General features: G+C 40.8%; 1 non-coding gene across 1 annotated transcript; it reads left to right on the forward strand.

Annotated features, from left to right (window-relative positions):
• Positions 1-13489: 13489 nt before the first annotated feature.
• On the forward strand, positions 13490-13561 carry Trnam-cau (transfer RNA methionine (anticodon CAU)). Its single transcript has one exon. It is a non-coding gene; the product is annotated as a tRNA-Met (tRNA).
• The last annotated feature ends 4237 nt before the right edge of the window (positions 13562-17798 follow it).

The following is a 17798-nucleotide window of genomic DNA, read 5'->3' on the forward strand; positions in this document are numbered from 1 at the left end:
CAGCAAGCTGTCTATTTAGAACGCCATTCGGCAGTAAATTTTTTCGCTTTTAAAATGCGTTCTTCCGCTCGTTGGTGCAAAAACCTAAAAATCCGAGTGAAATGGTGTCTATTCACCATGGGTAAGTATTTATCAGCAAAGAAGTATGTTATTCAATAGTTTTCATGTATAATTGCATAAAATTAATGAATGTCTTCGATACGAATAGTGATTACGAAAATTACCCCAAAAATAGTGGTAAGATCTTAATACTTTAATCAATGTTTTAGTAACCTTCCGAGTATGTCCCGGCAAAATTTCAATCACCATCAGATAGGTCAAACATCACAGAATATAGTGGAATCGAAAAATCTTCCGCATGGTTCCGCTTTGTCGTTTTTTAGACATTTAATTATTTTAAGGTAGGAGTCGTGCGGGTAAGACCGGCACAGGGGATAAGACAAGCACGCATAGAGTTTTACTAGAATGCATTAATAAATTGTGTTATTAAAGACTCAACATATTTGTATTTATTATTTCAGATGTTTTAAAACAGATCGAGCTTACTATAAATCGTAAAATATCAAAATAATAAACAAAATAAACGCGAGTGTCGCTGATGCGCAGCCCGTTGTAACTTTTCGCGAGTAGGTTTTAAGCTTTATTTCTCAGAAGAAGTTTCAAACTAAATTTTAAGATTTTATATATTCTAGCTAGCATTGTTTTTCATAAGTGAGATTTAAGTAGAAATATGATTAATAAATGTATAAAAATCGTCTTCTTAAAAAACGTGCCTTGGGAGTAAGACCGGCACCTTTCGAACGGGGTAAGAAAGGCATATTTGCAGGTCGCCGGCAACAGTCACAGTCTGCGTTTGTCTCGCCCTGAATCATATCACACACTCGTTCAAAGTCATTTATAGAGAAAAAGATGTTATTCAATGTTACGGAGAACCCTCATTATGGTTACCGTACATGTACCGTATTAATGAGTATCGTCCGATGGTCAGTAAACTGACCACTTTCGCGGAGGTTAACGGAAGTTATTCGGCTCTGGTCATTAAGGTATATGATTTGACTTCTATTGGGTTTGCCATCGACTTCTAGAGTGATTCGAGAAAGTACATGATGGGCTTAGTTAATTTTAAATTCCTTTTATTCTCATAGTATGTATGTTTAAATTATTCTTAATAAAAAACAATATACTGTACTAAATACAACTTTGGTAGGAAATTTTCAAGAATACAATGCAACAGAGGTGTTTTGAATAGACTTCTGCTTAATTCGGACCCATTGCTTAGTAGCTCAAGGCCGATACCAAGAAAAAAAGCAAACCTTTTTCGACCGAAACGTTGAAGATGTTGGAGGCAAATCAATTTCAAACTGAAGAATATGAGAAATGCAGCGACTATGAAACAGAAGACTAGAATGTGATGCTTCTATACGTATACGTACACACCTACACATTTACATACATACATACACTTTTACATCACACATACACCTGTACTAGCTCACATACATACTGACACACATACATACACACATCCCAACACCTAATAAATGGTTATGTTCTTAATCGGTTTTTTATAAATATAAGAGAAAGATACGAATTGAACTTTGCAGGGGATTAGTTGGCAATTTCTTTAACTTCATATGCAGAGTTGGGAAATATTTAATTTCTGATCATGTTTTATCAATATCGACTGGAAAGAAGCAATTTAGAATTTTGGCCAGCTTTTTGGGGCAAATACTCCTATGTGTGCCGGCGCGAAGGTTGATCGAAAATTTATGAGCGTTACCGAAAGCGGAATCGATCGATACGGTTGATACTGATGGTCTGCCATCGTATCGCACGGGATGAACGCTTCGCGATGGTCCGGTCAATTAGATCCTCTTCTTGCAATTAATAATTTTATGGTGGGATTATAAAGAGGCTCCGAGACGTGTTTTTCGGTGAGTTTGAAAGGTATTAAAATTTTTTAATGATTTGGAACACTCCAAGAGAGTGTTTCATGTATTCCAAAAACTTTGAGAACTTGAAAAATTAGTTAAAAATTATCCTCTGCCCATTTAAGATTCGTCGTCTGTTCTCCTGCTACATCTTAATACCTATTTAACTGTTTTCATTTTAATATAGTGCTATCACTAAATCAATTGAAGGAAAAACCAATCGAACAAAAACATGGAATCGAAAAAAACAAATTGACGTTTCTGAGATGCCGCTGTCTACTACGATGCTAACCACAGTTGTACTAATTTGAAATTCATACGATGGTAACTGAAGAAACAGAATAAATCCAACTTATTCATTGCAGAATCTATCAAATATACCGACTGAAATCAATTATTAAATCTTTGAAAACAACGATCAGACTTCCAAGTTCTCTTTTGAAATTTGTACATCTCCGTGAAAGATGAATATAACTTTGAATTATCTTTTTCTTGTGTAAACAGGCTAGCTATAATCCTCCTTTCAGTCAAATACTTTCTGCAGAGCAAGGTCAACACACGCTCGCGAGGAAATCGATAACGAGAGTAACAATAACAGCAAAATAGCATAAAAATGAGCCTCATTGTACTGAAAATGAATTCCCTGTCGGAGCTACCTACCTACCGCACCAACATGACAAACCCTCGACCGCCACGCGCGCCTCGATGCTGCAGCACAGAGGCAGGCACAGTGAGACAATGTTAGATTTATATTTATTTATTCCAATCTGGATATTCTTGCCTCGCCATTTGCTCCTGGCTGGCGGCCCGTGGCTGTCAGTTTATCTGACGAAACCGACGTTGATTCAATGGACCGACAGCGATGGGGAAAAAAACCAAAAATAACGAAACCCTCTAACGAAGCAACAAAAACCAATCAATACCGCACCGCTCGTTGATCATTTTCATAATCATCAACAGAAATAAATCACTGTCCGGTTTTTGCCTTCTTCGTACTGCTTTTTGATTTCGATCACGTGGTTGTGTCATAAGTGAGATGGAAATATGCGGCTCTGATCGGGCAATCATCGATTTTTTCCGCTCCGTGCATCGTCCAAGACGACAGACGGAGACGATTATTCACATCCATACGTCACTCTGCAGGGCCTACTTTGATTTGATACCTGAACACAACAAGAGTAAGTACATATATTGTAAGTGTTGAGGTAGGATGCCAAGCCCAGAATTCGACTGAACCGGATCCTTCCACGGTTCAAGCTTGGTAGGTATGCGGAGACGCTGATCCAACCGTCGCGTCGTACGTTCGTCTGCCATCGGGCGAAAAGCGACCGTTGCGCGATGATCATCAGCCAAGGAATGTAAATTTCCTTCACGCCAACTGACACCGACCGAGAAGTGAACGACATGATCCGCTTCAGAATTCTAATCACACCCCGAAGATCGGGTTCAACCCGAATAAACGCTGAAATCCACACCATATATTGTACGGTAAATTTATCTGCTAACCAACAAAACCCATGCTCAACTCGATCCGTAGAGCCTGCTATTTCAAATCGTTATCATCTCAAAAATTTAACTCGGGCTTCCCTGCCTGCTAACAGTGCTGATCACTCACGACGAGGGAGGCATTCGAAATCATCACCCCGCTTCCCGCCTCTTACACACCTAGCTAAGAGGTTAAACCAATGTCAGTCACTTCCAGCACGACGACGACGACGACGACATCATCAGCAGCACTGCCGCGATTCCGTGCCACCGCCGTCGAAGACACCAACGTGGGCCAGCCCGTCGTCGTCGTCGTCATTTTCGGTCCACGCTGCTCTACCTTACCCAGGTGCCCATGCCATGCCGAGCGAGAAGAGAGATGAACTCAAAACCGGGAAGCGTCAAGCTGGGTGGAATCATCAATTATAGCAACATTATCAATCGCTTTTCTCTCACCTGGGACCGGTTCTTGGCGGGCCTCGTCGTCGTCGTCGTCGGATCGCTCGGATGTTTTCTTAATCCCAACTTAAGACTCCCGCGTCCTCCCCACCGCACGGTGTATGTGTGTGTCATCGGGAGATCTCTTTAAAAATTCTCCACGGCTCATTTTTTAACGGTCAGCATCAGCATCATCGTCGTCGGTAACAAACGAAATTTTTAAAAACTCGTTTCCATTCCATCGCCTCACTTTCGAGCCGTGAATTTAGCTTTTGAATGAATTGAAATAAAAATAAACCATGACAGCGGATAAGAGATAATGGTGGCAATTCAAAGTCCACCCAGCCAGCCAGCCAGCGCAGCGCAGCGGGCCGGGCCAGGCCAGGCCAGGCAGGAGCAAACGGAACAACCGTTCGCCCGAGGTGTGGGCAGACGCATAAAGAACACACCGAAATTGGACGAAGCGCGCGAAGGAACAGTGATCGAAATAATAATAATAACAGCGAATAATAATGGTAAGTTGCCGACCGTAAGTGGAGCGAACTGCGGTACCGCTGTGAAAAGGTAAACTAATGAAAATGATTTTCGACTCATTTGCTTCGGGAATCTAAACAGTCTTTTCATAAAAAGATGTTTATACTGTTGTAAAAATGTTGTTAAGAAGGAACTGTAAGTGGTAAAATAATTCACATCCAAATAATCAAATTTGGTTGACTTAGACATGACGAATTTCCCTTCAGCCTTCAGATTATTTAGCACACTTTCATTTTAAGGGTCTATGCATGCAGAATTACAGACTGACATTGATTGTTTCCTGGAGTCACCACCAGGGACCGAAACGGTTACACTTTTTCTGTTACATTTACCAGCATGCAATGCCATGTCAGACTCCTAACCAATACCATCGCTCTGTGCTGTTTCTGTACCGGCAGTGCCTATCTTATAAGTGTCGAGACTAGCCAGAATATATACATGATAATAAGCAAACATTTTCATACGTTAGCCGACCATTCACACAAAATGTCGTGTAGAAATGACATGCATTCGCCGCTTTTTACTTACAGTTATAGTTGAAATAGTATAGTGAAGTGATAGAGAATAAGATGTATTGGGAACCTTCTTATTTAAAACCGTGTTGTTTGGGGGAAAGCTGTATGTTTGGCTTACGGACGCAAAGCAGCAAAAGAGAATACAAAAAAGTGTCTCCAAGACTGGTGACACTTTTTCCCCCATATCGAAGAGTGTCTGACATGTAGAACAGATGTTTTCGTTATTCTTGCATTTCTTTTCGGTGCTTGTGTACTAGTAACATGTCGCAAGACTGGTAGCAAGATTAAATGGTAAAAGTCTCCAAATTTTTGTCACCAACCAGTACATTTAACGTCCCTGGTCACCACTAAACATCGCGTCGCTGCGAGCGCAAATTAACTCGCAAGAACAATTCATACAGTGAACCGTGAAGTGTGCTTTCCTCAGCCCCTTTGTACTCCGAACATACCCTGTTCCTAATTGATTATTTATCATACGCCCTAAAATTAGTTCCTTAAAATTCGGCGTCACTCAAAGTATTTTGGTGGGGGGAAATGGGGCGAAAAGTACTTCCATTTCTTGGTACCAATCTAGCAGATGTTTCAGCATGAATAGAAGCATGAAACTGACAATATGGACCACTGGACCACATATTTCGGATTCACTTAAAGTGTACGCGGATCACTAGCGTGCTCAGACATAAACAAAAGTTGGGACACCCGACCTTTCAGAAGAATGTTTTAACCCGGAAAAAGCGAGTAATCGGGGAATGGCGAATCTATTATTGTTTATCACAAAAATACTGGTCGATTAGGTTGAAAACTCTTGAGTGTCAGCTTCAATTGGGTTGAAAATGGACTAGAAATTAGAGTTGAATAAGTACTTGAAATCGAATATTAAAATAGACTTCAATTTAGTTAGACTGATTTGAACTAGAAGTTTCAAACTGAACATGGACACGAAATTAGACACGAAGTTTTACTTGAAATTAACGTTTTATTCGCTCACACGTTTTACCTCTTTTCTGTGTTTCGTGTTTTCACCCTCTCTGTACCATTTGTTCGTTTGCTTTTTTTTTTTCTATCACGTTTTTCCTGTTTCATTGTTCCGCTTTTCTTCGTTTACTGTCCCATTTTTTCTTATTTTAAGTCCTGTTTTTCGCTCGTTTTTTTTTTGTTGTTTTCTTTCCCGTATTTCAACTTTTTCTTCTCTTTTTTTGTTGGCATTTTTCGTCTGTCTTATACCTTTTTATCTCCTTTCTTTCAGGTTTTTTTAGCCTTCGTGTCTTCCGTTTCTTCCTCTTTTTGAAGCCTGGTTTTTCCGTTTTTTCTGTCACGTTTATTCTACTGCTGGCACACTTTTTCCCTTACCTCTTCGGTATCTTTTTATGTCCAGTTTTGCATCTTTATCTCTTCCGTTTTACCTTTTTCTAAAATCCGTTTTTCCTATTTCTCTTCTCTTTTTTCCATCTTTTGTCTTATCTTTTTAGAACCGCTTGACCTCTTTTTGCCAATTTCGCCCTTTCCTATATCGGTTTCCTTTATTTTTCTCTTTCTGTTCTTCTTTTCCCTTTCAGTTTCTTTTCTTTTCTTTCATCTGTACTGTTCAGTAATCCCTTTCTTGTCTCGTTTTACCTCATTTTCGCTATCGTTTTTCCTTTTTTCCGCTGTTTCTTTTGTCTTCTTTTCCTGTTCTATTTCTCCACTCTTTTCATTTGTCCCAATTTTGCTCTGTTCCATTTTTCGACTTTTTTCTTCCGTTTTACTTCGTTTTCAGGATCGTGTTTCCTCTTTTCCTGTCTTGTTTTTTCTCCTTTTCTGTCCAGTTTGTCTTCATTTTTTTATCGTTTTTTCTTCTATTCTCTAGTTGGTCTCTTCGGTTTCACCTTTTTCTTTTCTGTTCCATTTTACCTTTTTCTCTTCTGTTTTTTCTCTTTAGTCCGTTTTTCTTTTTTAGATTTTCTGTTCCATTTTCTCATTATTTTTCCACATTTATTTCTCATTTTCTTTATCGTTTTTTTTCTTTTCTCTAGTTTTTCTTAAATTCTTTACCTTTTTCTTTTCTTTTTTTATATCGCGTTTGACCTATTTTCCTTTTTCCATCTCTAACGGTTTTCCTTTTCTTCCTGCCTCCTTTTCTCTTCGTTTTTATGCCAATTTTCCAATTTTCAAGTCATGATTCCTGAATCTCCTCATTTTATGATATTTTGCCTCACTTATCCTCGCTTTCTTTATCATTTTCCTTTCTTTTCTTTAGTTTTTCTCTTGCATTTTACCTTTTTCTTTTCTCTTTTTGTTTCCCGTTCGACATATTCTCTTAGTTTTTCGTCTCTATTGCTTTTTTTCTGCCCACTGTTCTCTTGCTCCATTTCTTTTCTCTTCGTTGCTTGTGTCGATTTTCCTGTGTCCTGTGGAGTTTCAGTTCCGTTTTTTGTCCCTTTTTTTCGTTTACAGGCCCATTTTTGCTCTGCCCCTGTCTCGTTGTTTGTCATTTTCGGTCACGTTTCGACTTTTTCGGTCCCGGTTGCCTTTTTTCGCATTTAACGCTTTTTCTATCCCGTTTTTCGTTCTTCCTCTTATAATTTTTTTTCCACGTGTGGACTCATCACTGCGACCAGTATAGTTGATCTATTGTGATATCGCCCGGGTGTTTGTTGTATGACATGCACTGCATTTCTTTTTGCAATAATCGATATTGAATGAGCGATATGCTTATTAAATTTTATGCGTGCTTGTGTGTATTGGGATTTACCCTTCCTTCAAAGCATGATCTACTTTACCCACTTATTACTCGCTGTCAGTACTATCCCATATATGTATGGTCTGTAATTCGTCAAGCTGTACATTCTTTCAAAATAGTGCTTCCTTTGTCTATTTATAAAGTTTGCTTGCCATAAGAATTCCGCTCAGTGACCATCGGTGTTGGCGTGGGTTGAAAGTCCGCCATTTTAGAATTTTCAGCAGGAGACCAACCGAGGCGACCCAAGCCGGTAAGAACAAAGGCTATTGTATTCAAAAAAACCTCATTGTACAAAAAGAATTGTAACACCCTGGCAAAGATTCATTCGTGCTTCTGACTGACCAGTACACTTAACTATAGGAGGGACATTTGCACTGTCAAGAAGCTTCAGAGGGTAAAATAAAGCATTCAGTATGAAGGAAGGGTAAAAGAGGGGCCTGAGAATGAACCCATGCTAAAGTCACTTGACAAGGAATGGCTTGATTCTACTAAGATTCGAACCCACGACCACTCGCTTGTCAAAGCAGACTCGATAACCTTGCTGCTACGGAGCCCCCTTCCTCTTATTATGTCACGATATGCTTTTCTTTTTCGTTTTATTCTTTATGTCTTCTGTTTCATTTTTTCTCCATTTTTTCTTTTTCTGTCCCGATTTTCTATTTTTTCTGTTCTCGTTTCTCCATTTTGCTACTCCCGTATTTTCTGTTTTTCTATCCCGTATTTTCTCCTTTTTTGTCCCGGTTTTTTCCTTCTTGTTCCGTTTTCCTTCTTCTCTGTCCAGTTTATACTCATTTCGACTTGAAACTATTTTTACCCAATTACTTTATGCATCGCAAAGATAGTGGTCGATTAAACGGACGTCTGTGTTAGAGAAATTATTTTGCTTTGCATTAAATTTTACGGAGAACGTAGGGCGCATGCCGCAATGTCCCCCAGCTAAGGCATGCCATTGACATAGATGACAGTTGTACCAGCGCGTTGATGCAGAGTGATGGCTGTATTTTGAGAACTGGTTATTAGTTGTCAAAATGGCGTCCATCCAAGAGCAAGGAGCAACGCATTAAGGTTTACATTGTATCGCGCAAAAAAATGAGCCAAAATGTCAATTTATAACTAGGTAGTGACTCCAAATCCTCGACAATAAGCATAATGACCAAAACACGATCTCGTAACTTGTAGGCGATGATGCTGATGACCGCAATCAGAATTGCAAAGGAGACATTTTCAAGCATATGAAATTGTCGAAGTTCGCTGAAAATATCTGATTTGGCAGACCACCTAAATTAGTGGCTCGGAAAACGACATTTTTATTGCAACCAGCCATGACCGTCAATAAGGAAATTCACATGAACGAGCGTCTGAAAAAATGTTTGTTTCCTTTCCGGATTTGGTATGCTGCCATTACGGAATTGTTCCGTTGACTATGGAGCAAAGTTGCAAAGCGAGCGACAAGCAAGCGATGGCTACTCTTACGCGCACGAGTATGAGAGGCATAGCACCCAACGCTCACGATATTGACACAAGCGTACAGCAAACAGCCGCCGCTGTCATTTTGCTACCTACACACTTGCGAATGCACAGCCTCGTAACGTCTTTCTGCATAGCCCGCTCGCGAGGCAAACAACTTGGGAGCATCCAGCTGCCCGCGAGGGAAGCGGCACACTGGGATACAGATTTTGCATTACTTTTTCTCTTCTTCTTCATCTTACGTCGTCAATTCACAAGCGGGTGGGAGTGCGAGCCCTTGTAAGTGACCGGTATAAGCTGCTCGGGCTGCAATGTTGACTCCTACTGCTACTCCTATTGCTGCCCTAGAAGCTATATTCAATATTAAACCTCTACACTTCCACCGGAAGCAAGAGGTACTAATATGTGCTTATCGACTACACGCGATTGGCCTTTGGCAGTCTGTGGACGGTTCCACTGGTCATACTCGATTGTGGTCGCCAATTGTTGCTGAGGACAAGTTTGCCCTTGCTCCTAGCGATGTAACGCTCATGCGTACTTTCCCGTATAGGACTTTCTCAAGTGACTTTCCTCCTAGAGAGGAGTGGATGTCAGGCTACATGGAAAGGAAAATTTCCGACTATGTGGTCTGTTATACCGATGGTTCCTTGTACAAAGGTCGCGCGGGTGCTGGTGTTTACTGCCGTGAGCTGGAACTGGAGGAATCCTATTCGTTGGGTAGTTACTGCACCGTTTTTCAAGCTGAAATCTTCGCAATTATGTGCGGAGCTCAGTTTGCACTTCAGAAAGAACTGATAGGCAAGATTATCTACTTCTGTTCTGACAGTCAAGCCGCTTTAAAAGCCCTTTGTGCGGCTAATTCTAAATCTAAAACTGTCATCGCCTGCCACACTCAATTAGAAGAACTAAGCATTCTAAATGCCGTTCATCTGGTTTGGGTCCCTGGTCATTGTGGTATAACCGGAAATGAATGGGCTGATGAACTAGCAAGATCTGGAGCAGAAAAGTCGGTTTTCGGACCGGAACCTGCTTTACCAATTGCGGCATATTGGATAAAACAAAAGATTCGATCTTGGTTTTCATCTGAACATGAACGTTATTGGGAAAATCTTGAAACTTGTCGTCAAACGAAAAGTTTCATTGTTAAGCCTTGTGAGAAGGTTGCACTCAAAGGTAAATTGCAGTATTCTTGTCAGATCACTGACTGGTCACTGCAAACTAAATTACCATATGGCTACGATTCAGCGAGCTGAATCACAATAGATCGAAATGCTGGTCGTAGTGATAATATTCACACACAAAAAATACCCCCCAGGGGGTATACTATTGAAAAGTTACCTACCAAGGATTGCAGTATCCCCTCGGGGGTACAAAAATCTCTCGGTATGTATGTGTTTGTGTTTGTCCAAATTCCTCATCCACCCCTTCCTATTCCTCCTGTTTTCCTTCCCGTCCTCATCAGGTAAATGATGACACGGGCAAGATGGGCAAGGCACAAATCTTCCACGTAATTGTGACGAACGTGCTGCTCGAGCCAAAGATGCTGATACCTGATACCTGATCGTACCTTCTTGGAAACATGGAACCGAGACATATCCATTTTGTGTGTCATATCCGGTTCCAATTGCTGCGTGCACTACCGACCAACTTTAATATTCTGAAGTTGCTTAATTTTGGTTCATAGCGTTCGACTTCAAGGCCTGTCTCAATCCACCGTATCAGGAGAGCAGCTTTGTTTACTGTCTTCGGTACGAGAACAAAATCTGTATTATTCGAGGAAGAAATTTAATCAAAACTTACTCTCCTCAGAAACCACTACCACTAGACCACTAAATTGAAAACTCCGTCCGATCTATGAACCAACACGGTAAATACATTCCTCGCTACTGTCAAAACAAATGACTTGCTGTGATTAAAAGCTTTCTCGTCCGCGAAGACAATTACAAATTTGAATGTAACTGGCCTACTAATACCTATGATGTACTTCACTTCCACCGTTGCAGTTCCAAAAACTTTCTCAACTCACCGATGCACGGAAAAGTTGTCACCACATTACCGGGCATTAGTGGCCCGACGAACCACATCTAACGAGCGAATATCCGGCCAACGCAACGCAACGGTTCCGGCCAAATGCTCCCTCACAGCCAGCACCAGCCGCATCCACACACCCTAATGCACTCGTTATTATTTCAGTAGGTCTAATTTCGGTTATCTTTCGCCGGACTTTTTACAACCGTCTTATTAGGAAGGCAGGCGGTTGGTTTTAACTTCTAGATAATTACAAGTCATTTCCCTCCGGACTGACCGATAAAAAAAACCTGACTCAAAACTGAAAACTTCAGCCGCAACACAAGGGTGGGGCGGGAAAACCACAGAAACCTACCTGTAGGGATAATAGAGGCTGGTAGAACAAGCAGGCAATGGTGGAAAGCGAAAAGCTAAACAAAAACAAATTACTTACTTCACTTCTCGTGATGAATAATTATAAACCAGAGAGCGACGTCAACGCACGAGACGTGACTTTGCTGCTGCTGCGGTGATTGCTGCAGGGAAGGGACACGACTCGAAGGAATCAAGAGGATGGAGATAAAGAAAAATTTGACTGGTCAGATTTAATTCTCTGTGAAAAAAAATTAAGATGAATCTAAGCCAGGATCTTTCGCCCCTACCAGCGCAGCGAGCTGTTAATTACAAAGTATGACTTTCACAAAGCGACAGTCAGTGGAATGCAACTGAGAAAAAAAATTGACTTTAATTTCACAGCACGTGAAGCATGCCGCTGTACTCACTCAGCTAGACAGGGTGTTTATTTGCCTAGATCTGTTGCTTCCGATTCGCTTAATTTTAATTGTTTCATAGCCTTCTCATCTTCCGCAGCAGCCTGCTGTGCGGTCAGCCTCAGCACAAGGGGTCGGAGACCATTATCACACCGTGCTACTGTGCGCCCTCCCATCAATTTCACTGCCCTCACTTGTTGGGCTTGTTGTATTATTTTTTTTTTTTGTTTTCGCTTCATGCCGAATCCGTTTCGCTTCCAACTTGTGCACTGATTCTGAGTGACTCCTCTCATTACGGTTCCAGCCAGTCAGTGCAGTGGTGATGATGATGAGGATGACGACGATGCGATGAAGGGGATTATCGCGCACTGCTGACTGACCGGTCGTCGGTATGATCGCAGCCCTTCGCTTGTTTACTGTACGTACGCTCATGAAGTGAGGACGATGAATGAAGTGCAACATTGCAGTGCATCACTCATTTACATTTCCCCACCAGGGCGATTCTAAATGAAAATAGGATGTGAAAAATGTTAACTATTTATTTAATACGAAGGACAACCCTGACAATGCGAGAACAGACGACCATTGCAGCAGTCGGAAAAAGAACAACAGCACAATCGAACCCAAACAAAGCAGATAGCTTTCCAGCACTCCTCCGGTTTGTCAGTGCCAAATGGTATGGTGGCTTTCGCATTGTGTTTGTTTAACTTTCACGGCTAATGGCTATCCAATTACCGGGAACACCTTCTTCCTTATTTTTTTCATCGGGGGGTTCCTCTGTCTCATTCGGGTCTCTGTCCAGCACAACAAAGCATGCCCTGACCTGAATGGTGGCAAAACTTGATGGTCATCATGGATGGACGCAGTGTTAAACAAAAGTGGAACGACGAACGATCTGCGAATATTATGGCCTACTACTGCTGCGTTAAGCTGACCCCTCCGAGGAAGGAACCGATCCAGTGTAGACTTTTCAACTGCTGTTCTCTTAAGTTGCTGCAGAGCAAATGTGAGTAGTGGCTCTGGTGGCAAGCCTGACCATATAATTGACGCTTTGTCGAACCAGGAAGAAAAAACTTTTCTTTCCGAATCCGAACTGTCCAGGAACAGCAGCAGCGGCAGCCAAGGCAGTAAAAGAGCAACATCTTGAAAGCGGAGTTTTAGCAGAGTCAACTGACCCTGCTAGGGGAGGGGTCCTTTCTTTGCTTTGCTGGCCGTTTTCGTATCCTGCTAGAGTGCGGGATAATTATAATTTTTAATTCTATATCCTGTGTGTGACTGGGAAACGAGAGAAGTTGTGGTTTTCGTGCGAATGTGGTTTTTGGTCATTTTTAAACTCTACTTTTTGACGGAGAATGTTTCAAGCGTCAATGCTGCTGTTATTGCAAAATGGTAGGAGCAACATCTTTTTGAATTTGTAATTAATGTGTTCGAGAGGCACGATCTTTTCGAAGGCTGAACCTTAACAGTAATATATTTAACTAAAAAGTTAGCAAGAACGAGAAGAACACTTTTAGTTCCCTACAATTCATTCGACTTCTTCTAATGGTTTCCAATTCGTACTGCATTCGAACACGTTGAATGAACTCCGTTTTATAATGCTTTATGCATCTGGTTCATCACCTGAGCAGAGTGGCGCAGTGGAAGCGTGCTGGGCCCATAACCCAGAGGTCCGTAGATCGAAACTACGTTCTGCTATTCTGATTCCTTTTTTTTTACACACAGCTTCTTGCACGAACTGCAGAAACGAAATCAACCAAAATTAATACAATTTTAAATTAACTTCAAGTAATGCTGAGATAAGCCAAAGTTAAACTTAGAAAAAAGCTCTGACAAAACTTAAAAATAAGCTTGAATTGTGTATTTTTGTGTTGACTTATTAATGAAGTTCTACTTTAGAATTTATTTTTATAACGATAATCTTTACAACAGACGAAGGAAATGCTAGATGAAAGTATTGAATTTAAGATGTAAATAGTATTTTTAGGTTAGAACAAGACGAGAATGGGATTGTTGCAACACCGCAGAAGTATTTCTGGTAACACTGCGCTGCGGTACGTCAAATGAGTACTGATGATACGAAAGGGATAGAGAGACGATGTAAATGTAGTGGTAGTAGTAAAGCAATATAGACTAGAAGTGGAGCATAAAATCGCCATCGTGAATTAGCTAGATTACTACTAAAAGTAAACAAAGTGTAGTTTGCCAAAAGTAAAAGTTTTCAAAGCGTTTTTCGAATAAAATAGTGTTGCGCTTGGTTGTATGAGGGACAAAATCGTTCCGTAATTCTGTTTTGGAGGCCTGAACGGTGAATCGCGGTGCAAACCTGAAAAGGAAAATTCTCGCCAAAAGTTCTAAAAGTATAGGAATTTATAGCGAATTCATAAATTAACCTGGCTCAGGTCGATTAGCACTCAGTTTTAATCGAAGTGCTGTCAAAGCGTTCATAAATTAACCGAGATTGCATCTCGGTTAAACTGACAGCATTCAGTTTGAAGCGCAGGTTAAAACTGTCGAGCATTACGGTTTACGGGTCGATCTGTCAAGCTGCGCGTATCGTTCATAAATTTCGGGATCGAGTTAGCACGAACCCAGGTTAATTTATGAATTCGCTATTAGATTCAACAGCAAAATACCAAACGAAGCGGGAGAAATACATGAATCCGACGTTAGGGCAGCTGAACCGAAGTTGGGCAACTAAACAATTCCTAAATAAACCGATTAAGTGCGATTAAAGCGAAACAAAAGGAAGTTGCAAGTGGGAGAAGAAACCACTTTATTGTAAGTGAATTAGAATTTGAGAAAATCTGTATATTAACCAAAATAAATATTACAGTTTGAGCGTCGTTAACAAAAATAGTTGACTGCTTCAGAAAGTTTGGTTCCGTCCCGGAACATTCTCAAAAATAAAGTGACACGTGAGGTGTACAGTGAGAAGTTCAGACCTTCCCCACGAAATGCCTTCCGACATCGAAAGTGAAACGGAGAAGAGCGTCGACTTGACGCAAACTCCATGTGAAATATGCGGTCCATCGACATGCGACGAGCCGATGATCGGATGCGATGGATGCTTCCTCTGGTTCCATTGCCGTTGTGTGGAAATCCAGGTAGAGCATGCCCGAAAAAGTGGTACTGTCAAAACAAGGATTGTCAGGAGAAAGCCCAGCAGATGAAGGATGCCAAGAAGTCGTCTCGAAGTTGGAAAACAACCGAAGAGTCGGACAAATCGAAGAAGGGATCCTCTCTCGTAGATGCGAGGGTGAAAGCACTGGAAGAGAAGCAGAAGAAACAGCTTCAGGAGCTAGAGGCGGAAATAACGCTAAAGAGGAAGGAGAAACAGTTGCAGCGCGCGTTTGAACAGAAGAAGATGGAAATGGAGTTGAAAATGCGCGCCGAAGAAGAAGAACAGCAGATGGTGTTCCAGGAGGAGATGCTTCGGAAAAAGCAGGAGCAGATCGATCGAATGAAAGCGAACCAAAGGGAACGTTTGGTTAAGAACGTCTTAACCACAGGAACGTCTTAACAGTAATTAGTACGAGACGTTCGCAGTGTTAAGACGTTCTTTTTGCGTCCGAAGATGGATGAAATAAACACAGTAGGCTGAAACGTGTAACGCAGAAAAGTACAATCGAGTTATTCCATCATCGAGAAAAATCAATAAAACCCTGAATTATAATCGCACGGTGATTCAAACAACGAAATAAATGTAAACATTGTTAAGTTTCTGCAGAACAGCTGAAGTAGAATTTAGTTGAAGGAAAGCGAATTTTGGTGCTTTTATGGCTATGGCTATTTTTTTACATTGGGACAATGTAACAATATTTCAGCAAAGAATAGCCACAAAGCTACGTTTTCGTTCAACTAAACTGCATTGAATGTCAAAACCGAACTGTACCCTTCAGAAAGTTGTACCCACCAGCCGCCATTACCGCTCGTGGAAAGCTGAATAGAGAAACACGAAACAGCGGAGATAGAAAGAAAATAAGAGAACGAAGATTAGAGATGGAAACGGAACACTAAACAAGAAAAATCTAAAGGAAAAAGAGAAATAGACAGGATAGAAAGAAAAAAAACCGGTAGAGGAAAATGTGACAAATATGGAACTGGAGACCAGCTGCCACGGACCGAAATGGATGGAGAAATTATACTACGCAGGCCTTGTCGTAAGACGTTAGGTCAATTAAGAAGAAGAAGAAGATGTGACAAGTGGGACAGAAAAGAAAAACAGTTTACTATACGTACGCCATCCAAATTGATCATCATTTAAACAGTAAACAAACAGTAAGAAATGAGTCATAAGAACAAACTCTTCCGTCCGCCGCGATGCACAAGCACCAGCACCGTCGATCGGCTGCACATTTTATGCTGACCACGCTGCTGGTGGTCCGGCATCGAACTGTGTTCGGCAAAGGGTCACATTACAAGCCATACGTACATAGCGCAATTGAACAATTAAATATATAGAACCTTTTTTCGATACCCGCTGTCTCGGTAGTCTATCTCGTTTTAACATTAAGAAACATTGTAAAACAATAAGTATCGATTCCAAAATATCGATTTGTGACGATGTCACCATCGCCACAATTCGAGTATAAATAGAACAGTCTTTGAATAAACGAATTGAATTGATTCCTATCCATCTTTAAGCTAGGAAGTTTTTGTTGCGCCCCCTTGGCCTTCCGGACCTAAGGGCTGCGCTAATAGATGACATTCCGCTTCTAGTGACTCCCTAGGCCTTTCGGGCCCATGGGCTGTCATTAGAGAGCTTAGGCCCTGCTGGCAGGAATCTGTCGCGCTACGACAGTCGCGATAAGTCCGCCTCGTTGCACACGTGATAAGCCCGCGAGTGAAGTAACCACCCAAACTTTAATATGTGAAGTAAACATCCAAACTTTCATATACAATAACAGGAAAAACGAATAAAATAAAATAAGCCAAAAACAGAACCAACGTTACAGAAAAGAAGGAAAAACGAAGTACCAACAACAAGAAAAAAAGGAGTTAGAAAAAGACTGAAACTGGAAACGGAAAATAAAATATAAAAATGTCGAAAAAAGCGAAAAATTAGTGAAGAACATGAGGAAAAACAGAACAGAAATTGGAAAAAAATTGGATAGGAAATAAAGAAAAACGAGATAATGAAACAGAAAACACGGGACAGAAAAAATCAAAACAAAAGTGGAAAATCGAAGGACAGTAGGAGCAAAAACTAACAAAACGGTACAGAAAAGGAGAAAAAACGAAACAAAAAGTGAAACAACGGAACTGGAAAAAAGAAAAAACGGAATAAAAAAGTGATAAAACGTGTGAGAGAACAAGACAAAAAATGTCAGTTCTAATTTCAAGTAAAATTTCGTGTATAAGTTCGAGTTCATATCCGGTTTCAAGTAATACTTGAAGTTCGCATTAGTCCAAATTCAAGTCTAATTTAATGTTAAGTCCGATTTCAATCCTAATTTCTGGTTCAATTTCAACTTTCTTTTTAAAGCCAATTGCCTCCGAAAATCTGGAGATGTAAACCTAATCGGCCGCTATTTTTGTGATAAGTGATAATGGATTCGCCATCATACGATTGTCGTCCGTTTGGTCAGGTCGAAATATTCTTTTGAAAGGTTTCGCTTATGCCAGGGCACGCTATCGCTAGTGTTAAAAACTAATTTTCACATGATATCCAAAGAAATAGGAAAATATATGAAGAACATTGGCATACTTTATTACATTGAACCACCATAACAATGAGCAACTAATTCACCATCACCCAAACTAGCAGCATAAATCATAAATCCCCTCGGAACACTCCTAATTATTATACTTCGCATTTGCAATGAACAAATAAACCGATTGCATGGGAAAAGGCAACATTTCCAACCCAATCCGGCCGACGCAACGATGATAATGAGAGGAAACTAGGGCTGATGATGTGACGTGCGTAACC

This window comes from Sabethes cyaneus, chromosome 2 (genome assembly GCF_943734655.1).
Source record: "Sabethes cyaneus chromosome 2, idSabCyanKW18_F2, whole genome shotgun sequence".
NCBI classification, from domain to species: domain Eukaryota; kingdom Metazoa; phylum Arthropoda; class Insecta; order Diptera; family Culicidae; genus Sabethes; species Sabethes cyaneus.